Genomic DNA, 14144 nt, shown 5'->3' with positions numbered 1-14144 from the left:
GGAGGGGTTTTTTTGCCTTTTCCCCGGTCCCCGCCGCCCCCAACTCCCACCAGCGAGCGCCAAACACCCAAAGGGACCAACTGATGCGTCCCTCCCCACCCCACCCCACCCCGCTGTATCGGCACCCGCTCCGACAACCAGGGTTTTCCCGCTGGGCAACCCTGCTTGTATCAGGCCTTGGCTCCAAGGTGGGCCGCTTTGTCACGGGGCCCGGAATGTCACATGGGTTCCCCGCCCGCGCTTTGTCAGGCAGCTGCCTCCCGCTGTTGATGTACCATGCAGCTGACGAGGCAGACGGTGGTTGGCTCTGGGGAGTTGTGGCATCCCCTTCGGCCTTTGGCTAAGATCATGTAGTATCTGTCATAGTTAATATCTGATACGTCCCCATTGGGAACCATTATATTAAATTGATTTTGCAGGAGATGGAATAGGGCGCTCCCCACTCCACAAATCGACCTGGTATTGCAGTACTCCGGGAGCTGCACTTTCTCCCTTACTGGTATAAAAACAAGACAAGCAGCCTGCGATTGTACTATGAGGGAAGGGAAGAAGCTCTGCGAGCAGGATTGATTTAATTATTTAACTGAATTAAATTAATTAATTAATTCATTTAGAATTGACTGAATGAAAAGTCTGTACTTATTGTTTAGTACTCACATCCCAATGTCAGGCGCAGGCCCGGAATTAGAAGGCCAAGGAGTTAACAGTGTCGGACGACCAAGCCTGTAACCGCTTAGCAGGCCCACAAGTCTCCCAGAAACCCACTGTACAGTCCTGGGCAGGCTGTCCATTGCCGCAGCGCCCCTGTGTCTGAGGTCTGTTCACACAGGCGGGCCAGGATGGCTCTCTCCTTTCATCTCTCTTCAATCCCAAATAGGAAAGAACGCAAGTCTGAAGAGCTGTGAACGCGGCGTCCTGAGACATCCAGCCCCACACCGCCTTTCCACTGACGCCTCTCGCTCAGGCATCTAGGGCGGGATGGAGGTGAGATGGTGGTCCCTCTCACTCCCAACCTAAACACCCAAAGGGACCAATTGACGTCCTCCTCACGCCCACCCGCAATACCACCGTCGGCAACCTGAGGTCACGCCAGCAACCATCAGGCCCGCCCGCGGGCTGCCAATGGCACAACCGCCCGCGCTGCCGTTTGATGTTACCGGCGCAGCGACGGGCTGGCTACTGGGAGTCGCGGCATCGCGCTTCCGCTTTGCTAAGATCGGGCGTAGTATCACCCATATATTAAATGATTTTTGGAACAGATATAGGGTTCCACCTGGTATTGCACGCAGAGCGTGTACTTTCTCATCAAATTAAGACAAGCAGCCTCATTTACCAAGAAGGAAGCCCAAGAGTGGTGATTGACTATTTGTTCAATGAATTAATTAATTAACGACCTTATTGAATGACTAATTAAGAAACGCGCCTGTAGGACGCTATTGCTTGTAGGGGCCCAGCATTCCAACAGATGCCGGGCGAGGCTCGAATTAGAAGGCCGCTGTTGTGGGTGAGTGGGGTGTCGACGACCAAGTCACTCACAGCAGGGTTTCTATGGTTCAAACCATTGAAGCAGTCCCAGGCTGTCCAGCGCCCCTGTGTTCGAGGCACAGGCCAGATGCTTTCATCTTCAACTTCCAAGGCAGTCCTGTGTCTGAAGAGCTGTAATCTGGTGTCTCGAGGACCCAGCCTCACCGCCTCTTCACCATCACTCTCCTGCTTGGGCATCTAGGGCGGGGATGGAGGTGGATATATTTAAAGCTGCCCTCTTCCTTGGCTCTTGGTTCAAACCATTCTCAACCACCACACCCAAGACCAACTGACTGTCCCTCCCTCCCACCCCACTCAGCCACACTGCTTCCAGACAACCCCAGGCCTGCTGTAAGAAACTGGGATCAGCCTGGCCCAGGTGGCCGGTCAGGCCCGCGCCTCAAGGCCACCCCAGGCAGCTGCTTCCTCCCGCTGCTGATGCTTACTGCATGACCATGATGTGGGCCACACTGTGGTTGCACCCGCTTCAGCCTTTGGCCAGATTGGCGTAGTATCTGTCTTTATCAGTTTACGGACGATGTCCTCATCTGGGGACTCACATATTAAATTGACTTTGTATGAACAGGGCTGCTCCGTCCACCTGTACGATCGTGACCTGCACGGTGCACTCCAGGAGTGCACTTTCTCCCTTTACTGGTATAAACAAGACAAGCAGCCTTGGCTGTGATTGCCTACTATGAGGGAAGGGAAAGAAGCTCCAGCCAGAGCAGGATTGATTTAATTATTTAACTGAATTAACGAATTAATTAATTAATTTAGTCGAATTGACCCTGACCAAGAAAAGTCCATGCGTGCCTGTAGGACGCCATTGTCAGTACCAAAATCCAGATGCCAAAGGAAAACGGAAACTTAGAAGGCCGCTGTTGTGGGGTGAGTGAAGTAGTACGTGGACGACCAAGCCTGCACCATGGCAGCTCACGCTCCCAGGAAACGACGCTAAGCAGTCCTGTAGCCAGTCTGATGTCATGCAGCGCCCCTGTGTTCGAGGCCTGTTCAGGCGGCCAGGATGTGCCTTTCCTTTTCATCTTCAATCTCCAACAGGTGTGAACGTGGTGTCTGAAGAGTTGTGAACGTGGTGTCTCGAGGATATCTAGCCTGCCACCGCCTTCACTGACGCCCTTCTTTGTTTGTGGGCATCTAGGGCGGGGATGGAGGTGGAGATGGTGGTTTAAAGTCGTCCTCTTCCTTGCCTGGTCTACCCCGGCCTCCCCAAATCCCACCACGAGCCGCCCAAACATCTAAAGGGACCAACTGACTGTCCCTCCTCCCCAGCCCACCCCACCCCAGCTGTATCGGCTACCCTGCTCACAACCCCGGGAGGGTTTTCCGCCGCGTGTGCAACCTCAGTTTCGCAATGCCCGTGGCCGCTTGTCACGAGGCCGGAATGTCACATGGCTCACGCCTCAAGGCCATCCAGCAGCTGTGCCAAGTTGATACAACAGCTGATACAAGACGCAATGGCTGGGAGTTTGCACTGGCCTGGCCAGATCATGTAGTATGTCTTCGATCCAAAGTGAACTGCAACTTTTCTTTAGGAACCACACTGAACCATGAGTCGCCAAACGGGAAGAGTGGGATGGAGGGTCCGACTACTAGCAGCCTCTACCCCAAATATCGCATCACAGACGCAATCCACCGGTCCCACAAAACCTGATCCCACAGGCATTCTCAACGCACCTGACGCTGGGAGCTGCACTCTGCCGCCAGATCTCTCAGAAATGCACCCCGGTGGCATGACCACCAGCCAAGTGTACGCTGCTACCAGGACCTCATCGGCCCTGACCCCACTGGAGCCCCACTGGAGATGGTGGCGGAGGGCAGAATGCCTGGCCAAGTGAGAGAAGGAATGATCACGACCAGTACAAACAGAAGGGAGAGATGCGAAGCTGAGGAATTGGCCTCATCACCCTCCCAGCGGGACTACAAGATCCTGGCTATGTGATAGCCAACCGCCAAAAAAGGTGATCGGATACCACCCAAGACCAGACCCATCCCACGCAGGATCGCCAACAGCTTCAGCCACAAGGATCAGGACTCGGTGCACTACGTGAAGGAACGCCGCATCACCGCGCCTTGGCCGTATCGCAGATCAAGAGAAAGCCTTCGACCGGTGTCCCATCAGTCAACATCATCAGCAGGTCTCGAATGGGCGACATGCCTGTCGGTGGAACAAACATACCAGACATCTCCATGGTGCTGGTGAACGGGGTTGGAAACTGACCCCTTCCCGGTCCTGTCCGGGTCAGATAAGGCTGCCTCTCCCTCTTCTCAACCGTTGTATAGAGTTCATGGAACGGACTGAGGAAGACCGAGACTGAGGATCACCGCACCGACCGAATAGAAGAGAGATCAGATGTGCGCTTCTGGCGACGACGCCACCCATCTGCGCTGACCAGAGATCGGCGACGGCGCTGGCGGAGATCTGCAGACTTGACTCGGCCCGGAGCAAAGGTCAATCACTGCGGGAACGGGAGGCGCGCCCGAACAAAATGACACCTCTGCCACCTCCCTCACTCATCAGATGGGCCCATCAAGATCCTGGGCAGCTGGTTCGGCGGAGAGGAGCGGCCCCAAAGACGTGGGACGAGAGACTGGCCAAAGTCAGACAGAAGATCGGGCTCTGAGCCCCAGGGACCTCACCGTGGAAGGCAAAGCGCTGGTGCTGGGCGGAATGAGATCCTCCTGGTCCTGGGTAGTACCTGCCCAGGTATGGCCACCGCCACCGCCTGCAGAGCCATCACCAGGGCAGTCTTTCACTTCATCTGGGCTCCAAGATGGACAGAGTCAAGCGGGCAGTCATGTACAAAGAACCCCGAAGTTGCGGGGAAAGGCATCCCTGACATCCTGCACCGCTCAGGGCCTTTTGCTCTGCACCATCTGAGTATATTCTTATGCTAGATCAACTGGAACGCCTATGTCCGCTTCTTCCTCCCAAGCAGTCTGGAAGAGACTCGGCTGGGACAGGGACAGGCTCCTACCCTTATAACTACACTCCATGGTTCTATTGACGGATGTTGTCCGCCAGAACGAAACATTGACTTCAGGAGCCAAACCGACCAAAGTCCAAAACCATCAGTCACCAGCACGACGGAGCCGACGAACTCACTTACTCAGCGTAAGCAGCCACGGTATTCCGGGAGAAATATATTTCCAAAGAACTGAATAAACAGGCACAGACCGGCGTGGATGGCTGTGCCACCATGCATGCGCGAAATTCAGCAGACAGGACACTGCCCGGAACATCCAGCTGGAAGAAGATTTGATCACCTTCGTCAGCAGTCACTCTTTGACGCCCCAAGAGGGACTGAAAGAGTCGGTACCAGAGATAATCTTTCACCATTCGGTGCTCTATGGACTTTCCCGGTACCCACTACCAAGCCACCGAGGAGGCATGGCGCCCGAGTGCTGCGGAAGGACGTCAAGGTCAGGAACCGCCTGTCCTCAGGAGGGCATATCTAGGACTATACATCCAGCCCTCAAAGACTATTCCCATTCTGGACTCCTTGAACGAGGATATGCAAGACCACCGCCCAAGAGGTTTATTAATGTAACTTTGTTTACTGCAGCCGCAAAGCCCTCTTGAGGACAACAGGGAATGTTTGAATTAACTTGTAAATAGTAACAGAATGTGAACACTGTATTTAATGTATGGAAAAATAAATCCAAATCTTATTGACAAAACACTTAATATATGATTGTAAAGATTGTGATTTTATATACAAATTCACTCCTTGTATATGTAAATAAGAAAGGGTACTGGGAGAGTAAGATCATCAATTAGCTAATAATATCTCTGTTTGAATTGTAGATTGGTATAGATTGTAAGACTATTAGACTGTGTTTTATATATACCAAACATATATGTAAATAAAGTATATTTTTTCAAAAAAAAATCTGTTCTTATCAGTTTAATATTCATACGTCCCTATCTGCATCACAAATTACCTGATTTCAACAGGGAGATGAATAGGGGCTTGTTCTCCACCCACTACTCACCTGGTATTGCAGTACTCCAGGAGCGTGCATTTTCTCCTTTACTGGTATAAAACAAGACAAGCAGCCTTGTCAGATTGCCTACTATGAGGGAAGGGAAAGAAGTCGAGTCACAGAGCGGTGATTGATTTAATTATTGATCAACAATGAACAATTGAATAAATGACCAGCTTAATTTGACTTAATTAAGAAAAGTTCATGCGTGCCTGTGGCACTATTGCCTCTTGTAGTATCACATCCAACAGATGTCAGGCTATACTGGAATTAGGGAAGGCCGCCGTTGTGGGGTGAGGAAGTAGTGTCGGACCACCAAGCCTAAATTAGCAGTAGCCCTTATTAAGCTCCCAGAAAGTTAATGGCCAGTCCTGCAGGCTGCTGTCCACGTTGCCCCTGTGTCTGCTGAGGCCTTGTCTACACAGGCGGGCCGATGTGCCCTTTTCATCTTCAATCTCCAACAGGTGGAACGTGGTGTTCAAGAGCTGTGAACGCAGTCCGGTGATATCTAGCTCACACCGCCTTCACTGACGTCTCCTTCTTTGTTTTGTGGGCATCTAGGGCGGGATGGAGGTGGAGATGGTGGTTTGTGTCTCTGCCTGGGTCACCATCCCAACACGAAGCGCCAAACACCCAAAGGGACCAACTGTCCTCCCGCCCACTCCCACTCCCAGCTGCATCGGCACTGCCTCAACCCGGCTGTAGCTGGCTGGCCTGGGGAGTTTGCACGCTCCGGCCTTTTGGCCAAGATCAAGTGTAGTATCTGTTCTACTATTGAAGATCTGATATCTCTATCTGGGGACCATATTAAATTAATTTTTAACAGGAGATGGAATAGGCTTGCCCGGCCCACCCACGACTCCACCTGGTATTGCAGTACCCAGGAGCTGCACTTTCTCCCTTTACTGGTATAAAAACAAGCACAAGCAGCCTTGGCTGGGATTAACATGATATGTATAGCCCAGCCAGAGTATACTACTGAATTATTTAACTGAAAACAATTAATTAATTAATTAATTTAGTTTAATTTGTCTAATTAAGAAAAGTTCATGCGGCATTTTGTAGGGACTTATTGTGCTTGTAAGTACTTCCAGCATCTCCAACAGATGTCAGGGCGAGGCTCGGAATTAGGTGGAGTGAAGTAGTGTCGATCACCAAGCCTGTGCACCGCTTAGCAGGTGAAATGGCCAAGCTCCCAGAAACCACGGGCAGTCCTGCAGGCTGTCTGATGTCGCTTGCAGCGCCCCTGTGTTCGAGGCCTTGTTCTCACAGTATGGCCAGGATGTGCCTCCCTATCTTCAATCTCCAACAGGTGTGAACGTGGTGTCTGAAAGGCTGTGAACGCAGGCCCCGAGGGATATCTGGCCACCTTCACCATTTCTTGTTTTGTGGCATCTAGGGCGGGAGATGGAGGAGATGGTGGTTTAAAGCCGCCCTCCTTGCCTGGTCTACCCGGCCCCCAAACCGCACTTAATGAGCCAAACACCCAAAGGGACCAACTGACTGTCCCTCCTCCCATCACTGCGTACTCCCACTCCCAGCTGTATCGCCACCGCTTCCGCAGACAACTCCGAGGGTTCACCAAGCAAACCTCGGGCTTTGTATCAGCCTTGGCCCAAGGTGCTGCTGCGCCGGAATGCTCATGGGTTCACGCCTCGGCGCTTGTCTTAGGGCAGCTGCTTCCTCCGCCAAGTTGATGCTGCCATGCAGCTGCTGACGCATGTGCACGTGCTGGCTGGCCTGGGGCTGTGGCATCGCTTCTCGGCCTTTTGGCTAAGACCACAGTATCTGTTTCACTGCCTCTTAATATCTGATATCGCCCCTCATCTGGGACCATATATTAAATTGATTTTGGAACAGGAGATGGAATAGGGGCTTGCTCCGGCCCACCCACGATCAACTGGTATTGCAGTACTCCAGGAGGTGCACTTTCACTGGTATAAAACAAGACAAGCAGCCTTGGCTGGGGATTGCCTACTATGAGGAAGAAGCCAGAGAATGATTTGAATTATTAATAAATTAATTAATTTAATTTAGTTGACTTGACTTACAAGTTCATGCGTGGCCTGTAGGACGCTACGGGTACCTAGCATTCCAACAGATGTGTCAGGCGAGGCTCGGAATTAGAAGGCCGCTGTTGTGGGGGTGAGTGAAGTAGTGTCGACCACCAAGCCTGTACCGCTAGCAGGAAGCCTTATTAAGCTCCCAGAAACCACGGGCAGTCCTGCAGGCTGTCTGATGCTGCCAGCGCCCCTGTGTTCGAGGCCTGTCACAGGCGGGCCAGGATGCCTTCTCTCCTTTTCTAATCTTCAATCAGGTGTGAACGTGGTGTCTGAAGAGTTGCAACCAGTCCCAGGATATCTAGCTCTGCCACCTTCACTGACGCTCTCTGCCAGGGCATCTAGGGGCGGGGATGGAGGTGAGACAGGTTTAAAGCCGTCCTTCTTGCCTGGTCTACCCCGCCTCAAACCCCACCAAGCCAAACACCCAAAGGAATCAACGACTGTCCCCTCCTCCCCCACGGCACTCCACCCAGCTGTATCGGGTTACCCTGCTTCAAAGACAACTCGCTGAGGGTTTTTCCATGTTGTAAACCCTTTGGGCTTTGTATCAGCTCCTATTCCAAGGTGTTTTGTCACGAGGCCGTGGAATGTCACACACATGGGTTCACGCCCCGGGCGCTTTGTCTTAGGGCAGCTGCTTTCCTGCTGTTGGCGCCACCATGCAGCTGACGAGAGGGCAAGATTGCAAGCCAGGCTGGCCTGGGGATGGTAGTATCGCTTCGCCTTTTGGCTAAGATCAAGTGTAGTATCTGTTCTATCAGTTTAATATCTATATGTCCTCATTCAAATTCATATTAAATTGATTTTTGAACAGGGAGATGGAATAGGGGCTTGCTCACCCACCCACGACGACCTGCACAGTAGTACTTCCAGGAGCGTGCAGCTTCCATCATAAACAACATGTACAGCCCTATTGTATCGTCATCATGAGGGAAGGGGAAGAAGCTCTAGCCAGAGCAGGATTGATTTAATTATTTAACTGAATAATTAATTAATTAATTAATTAGCCTTAGTTTAATTGACTTCACTGAAAAGTCTATGCCTGTAGGGACGCCATTGCTTGTAGTACTCCATATCCAATGGGCGAGGCTCGGAATTAGAAGGCCACAGTGAGTGAAGTAGTGTCGACGCATTAAGCCTGTACCGCTAGCAGGAAGCCTTATTAAGCTCCCAGAAAACCAAGCAGTCCTGCAGGCTGGCTCACTTGCCGCTGCAGCGCCCCTGCACCAGGCCTGCCCAGGCAGCTTGGTGGCGTCTTCATCTTCTAACCAGGTGAACCAAATGAGCTGTGACCTGGTGTCTCGAGGGATGTCTAGCACACCGCCTTCACTGACGCCTCCTTCTTGTTTTGTGGCATCTAGCGGATGGAGGTGATGGTTTAATGTCCTCTTCCTTGGCCTGGTTCACCCCTGCCCCCAAATCCCACCACGAGCGCCAAAACACCCAAAGGGACCAACTGACTGTCCTCCCCACGCCCCACCCCACTCCCAGCTGTATCAAGTACTGCTTCGCCAAGACAACTCCGAGGGTTTTTCCGCTGCCAGGCGTCCTGGCCAACAGGCCTTGGCCCAAGGTGGCCGCCGGTCACGAGGCCGAATGTCACACGGGTTCACGCCTCGGCTGTCCAGGGCAGCCTCCTCCCGCTGTTGATGCTACCATGTGGGGCTGGCTGGCCTGGGAGCTTGTGGCATCGCCGCCTTGGCTAAGACCATGTAGTATCTGTTCTATCAGTTTAATATCTGATACGTCCCTATCTGGGGACCATATATTAAATTGATTTTGGAACAGGAGATGGAATAGGGCTTGCTCCGTCTACCCACGACCACCTGGTATTGCAGGGTACTGTGAGCGTGCACTTCTCCTCACTGTACAAAACAAGACAAGCAGCCTTAGCTGGGATTGCCTACTATAGAAGGGAAAGCAAGTTTCCGTTTGATGATTAATTTAATTATTTAACTGAATAATTAATTAATAATAATTAATTTAGTTTAATTTGACTTAATTAAGAAAAGTTCAAGGCAAACAGAGACGTTATTGCTTGTATATCTGTTATCCAACAGATGTCAGGCGGCTCGGAACTGAAGCCTGTTGTGGGGTGATGGAAGAGGTGTCGATCACTCAAGCCTGTACCACCGCTAAAGTTTCCTATTAAGCTCCCAGAAACCACGGGCAGTCCTGCAGGCTGTCTGATGTCGCCAGCGCCCCTGCCTGAGCCTCCTGTCTCGCAGGCGTACAGGATGTGCCTTCTTTCATCTCAATTCCAACAAAGAATGCAAATTAAAGAGAGTTGCAAACGTGGTGTCTCGAGGATATCTAGCTCACACCGCCTTCACTGACGCCTCTTGCTTGTGCACCAGGGTGATGGAGGTGAGATGGTGGCCTAAAGCTGTCCTCTCCTGCCTGGTTCACCCTGCTCCCCCAAATCCCCACCACGAGCGCCAGCACCCAAAGGGACCAACTGATCAGTCCCTCCCCTCACCCACTCCCAGCTGTATCAAGCACTGCTTCAAGACAACTCCGAGGGTTTTTCCGCCTGCTGTGGCAAACTCGGCCGAACAGGCCTTGGCTCCTGCAAGGTGTCAGCCAATGGAATCACATGGGTTCGCCCTGTCTTAGGGCAGCTGTCTGGTTGATGCCACTATGTAGCTTAATAAGGGTGCACGTGGGCTATTGGCCTGGGAGTTTGTGGCATCGCTCGGCCTTTTGGCTAAGATCATGTAGTATGTCTTTCGATCCAAAGCGAACCTGAGAAAGGTGAGAAGCACCCTCCTTTTGGGAAACCACCCACACCCTGAGAGGAACTGCGACGATGGAGGTCGCCAAACGGGAAGAGGCATGATGTCCACGGCAGCAGCCTTTACTCCTGCAGACATCAGCGATGCAACCGACCGGTTCCTACAGGTATAATAAAACCCGGATCCTACAGGTGAGTTCGCTCTGAACGCACTCCTTGACGCTTAGACAACGCCGCCAGATCCTTCAGGGCCGGCAGGACCCCGCAGTGACGACGCATTGGCGTACGCGCTGTGGACCTCCTGCGCATCACGACCGCCTCTCGGGAGCTCTACCGAGATGGTGGCGAGGCAATGCCCGCGAGAGAAGGAATGACTACCATCTGTACAAACAGAAGGGAGATGCGAATGGCGGAATTGCCTCATCACCTGAATATGACCCAGCACAACCGCTAAAAAGATCGATGAACACCACTGATCAGACCGCATCCCGACGAGACCAGCCGCGATCAGACTGCACATGGGCAACCATCACGCGCCTGGTCAGCTTAGATCAGTGAGGAAACACTGGTGTCCCAATGAATGATCACAGGCCCCATACTGCCTGTGGCACTGTCGATGGTCAGATCTCCATGCAAAGGCACTGTTGAACCACCTCCTGTCCTGTCCGGGCTGCACACGCCCTCTCCCTCGCCCAGAGCTCATGGAACGGATCAGGAAGACCAGATCAGAGGACCTGACCACCTGGAGACTATGCCCTCTGTTGATGGATGACGCCACCTGTGACCTGCGCCACCAGGATCAGCACTGGCGGAGATCTGCCAAGACTTCGGACTTGTCAAGCTATGTGTCAACTGCGGGAAATCAGAGGCGATGCCCTGTGGGAATGGCACCTGACACCCTCCGCCACCCTCCCCCACTGACCAGACACCACCAAGATCCCGGCAGCTGGTTCGGGCGGAGAGGGAGCGGCCCTCAAGATACTAGAGATTGGCCAAAAGTCAGATGTAGAAGATCGGGCTCTGGAGCCTCAGGGACTCACCGTGGAAGGTGCTATGCTATGACAGATCCTCCTGGTCCTGCAGACCTGGCCCAGGCATGGCTACCCTCGCCACTGTCTCTTCAGTGGCTTACCGTCCAACCCATATTGCCGGCAGTGAACCGCAGCATCCCCATATCCCCTAATTCCTGCTCAGCCTCTTTTGCTCAACTGCATCCAGACACGACTGAGTATACATGATCCGTCTGAAACGCTTATGTCCTGCTTTCTTCCCTGCCAGCCTGGAAGAGACCCGGCTGGGACAGTGGACAGCTCCTACCCTACAACTGGGACACACCCATGGTTCACACGGATGTTGTCCGCTTCGTAACGGAACACGACTTCAGAGTCAACCGACCTGTGGAAACCAAAACCATGCTCATCAGAGCTAAAGACACGACGCCGAGCCTTATCGAACCCTGTACCATCAGCGACCACGGGTCTGGGAAGAACACAATTCCCAAAGAACTGACAAACAGGCAGGACCCATGATGGCTGTGCGGGAATCACTTCCACATGCCAGAAATCTGTGCAGATACAGACACTGCCCGTGGTGCATCCAGCGGGAAGAAGACGCACTGCACCTCTTCTGGGAATGCCCAGTGGCACAGTCACTCTTTGACGCCCTGGAAGAGGAATTGGAAGAGTCGGTACCCAGAGACAATCTTCGCACCATTCGGTGCTCTCTGGACTTTCGGTACCCACTCACTGGAAGCCACCGAGGAGGCATGGCGTCTCATGTGCTCGTGAAGGGCGCTCTATGGGTGCAGGAACGCCTCGTCCTCAGGAGAAGGATGACAATCAGGACTGCTGCAGATACATCCGCAGCCTCCAAAGACTATTCTATCCTGACTCCTTGAAGAACTGAGGATTGCAAGACCACCTCGCCCTCCAAGAGGTTTATTAATGTAACCTTTGGTTTACTGCAGCCTTCGGCAAAGCCCCCTCTTTGAGGACAAGCTTTCAGGGACGGGGACCAAGTCGAGACTGCAATAACTTGTAAATAGTAACAGAATGTGGAACACTGTATTGAATGTAATGGAAAATAACCGAATTTATTGACAAAACACTTAATATGGCATGTAAGATTGTAAAGATTGTCGATTTTTATATACAAATCACCTTGTATATGTAAATAAGGTGTTGTAGGTAATGTATAGTGAAAGACTGTATCAGTCTATAGCTGAATACAGTCATTCTGTTTGAATTTAGATTGGTATAGATTGTAAGACTATTAGACTGTGTTTTATATATATTACCCAAACATATATGTAAATAAAGTATATTTTTTCAAAAAAAAAAAAAAAATCTGTTCTTATCAGTTTAATATCTGATACGTCCCCTATCTGGGGACCATATATTAAATTGATTTTGGAACAGGGAGATGGAATAGGGGCTTGCTCGTCCACTCCACCTTGTCGACCTGGTATTGCAGTACTTCCAGGGCGTGCACTTTCTCCTTACTGGTATAAAACAAGACAAGCAGCCTTGGCTGGGGATTGCCTACATGAGGGAAGGGAAAGAAGCTCTGCCAGAGCAGGATTGATTTAATTATTTAACTGAATAATTAATTAATTAATTAATTAATTTAGTTTAATTTGACTTAATTAAGAAAAAGTTCATGCGTGCCTGTAGGGACGCTATTGCTTGTAGTACTTCCAGCATTCCAACAGATGTCGAGGCAGCTCGGAATTAGAAGGCCGCTGTTGTGGGGTGAGTGAAGTAGTGTCGGACGACCAAGCCTGTACGCTAGCAGGAAGCCTTATTAAGCTCCCAGAAACCACGAAGCAGTCCTGCAGGCTGTCTGATGTCGCTGCAGCGCCCCCTGTGTTCGAGGCCTTGTTCACACAGGCGGGCCAGGATGTGCCTTCTCCTTTTCATCTTCAATCTCCAACAGGTGTGAACGTGGTGTCTGAAGAGTTGTGAAGCGTGGTGTCTCGGGGGATATCTAGCTCGTCACCGCTCTTCACTGACGTCTCCTTCTTTGTTTTGTGGGCATCTAGGGGCGGGGATGGAGGTGGAGATGGTGGTTTAAAGCCGTCCTCTTCCTTGCCTGGTCTACCCGCCTCCCCAAATCCCACCACGACGCCAAACACCCAAAGGGACCAACTGGACTGTCCCCCTCCCCACGCCCACCCCACTCCCAGCTGTATCGGCTACCTCGTTCTCGCACAACTCCGAGGTTTTTCCGCCGTTAGGCAACCCTTGGCTTTGTATCAGGCCTTGGCTCCAAGGTGGGCCGCTTTTGTCACGCAGGCGTGGAATGTCACATGGGTTCGCCTGGCGCTTGTCTTAGGGCAGCTGCTTCCTCCTGCCAAGTTGATGCTTACCATGCAGCTGGCGATGGGCAAGACGGTGGCTGGCTGGCCTGGGGAGTTTGTGGCATCGCCGCCTTTTGGCTAAGATCAAGTGTAGTATCTGTTCTTATCAGTTTAATATCGATACGTCCCCTATCTGGGACCATATATTAAATTGATTTTGGAACAGGAGATGGAATAGGGCTTGCTCCGTCCACTCCACGCATCGACCTGGTATTGCAGTACTTCCAGGAGCGTGCACTTTCTCCTTTACTGGTATAAAACAAGACAAGCAGCCTTGGCTGGGGATTCCTACTATGAGGGAAGGGAAAAGCTCTAGCCAGAGCAGGATTGATTTATATTTAACTGAAAATTAATAATTGATTATTAATTTGTTAATTGACTTAATTAAGAAAAGTTCTGGTGCCTGTAGGACGCTTGTATACTTCAGCATTCACAGATGTCAGCAGGCTCGGAATTA

General features: G+C 51.7%; 1 non-coding gene and 6 pseudogenes across 1 annotated transcript; all 7 read left to right on the top strand.

The window, feature by feature from the left end:
- Positions 1-322: 322 nt before the first annotated feature.
- LOC120519704 lies at positions 323-490 on the top strand (annotated as a pseudogene).
- Positions 491-6257: 5767 nt separating this feature from the next.
- Positions 6258-6434, top strand: LOC120519703 (annotated as a pseudogene).
- Positions 6435-7285: 851 nt separating this feature from the next.
- On the top strand, positions 7286-7466 carry LOC120519708 (annotated as a pseudogene).
- Positions 7467-8308: 842 nt separating this feature from the next.
- Positions 8309-8483, top strand: LOC120519706 (annotated as a pseudogene).
- A 796-nt stretch (positions 8484-9279) lies between these two features.
- On the top strand, positions 9280-9456 carry LOC120519707 (annotated as a pseudogene).
- Positions 9457-12648: 3192 nt separating this feature from the next.
- On the top strand, positions 12649-12826 carry LOC120519705 (annotated as a pseudogene).
- A 919-nt stretch (positions 12827-13745) lies between these two features.
- On the top strand, positions 13746-13930 carry LOC120519702. Its single transcript, XR_005631626.1, has one exon. It is a non-coding gene; the product is annotated as a U2 spliceosomal RNA (small nuclear RNA).
- The last annotated feature ends 214 nt before the right edge of the window (positions 13931-14144 follow it).

The sequence above is a fragment of the Polypterus senegalus genome, unplaced genomic scaffold, assembly GCF_016835505.1.
Source record: "Polypterus senegalus isolate Bchr_013 unplaced genomic scaffold, ASM1683550v1 scaffold_7936, whole genome shotgun sequence".
NCBI lineage: Eukaryota > Metazoa > Chordata > Cladistia > Polypteriformes > Polypteridae > Polypterus > Polypterus senegalus.
This window is presented reverse-complemented; position numbering and strand designations above follow the sequence as displayed.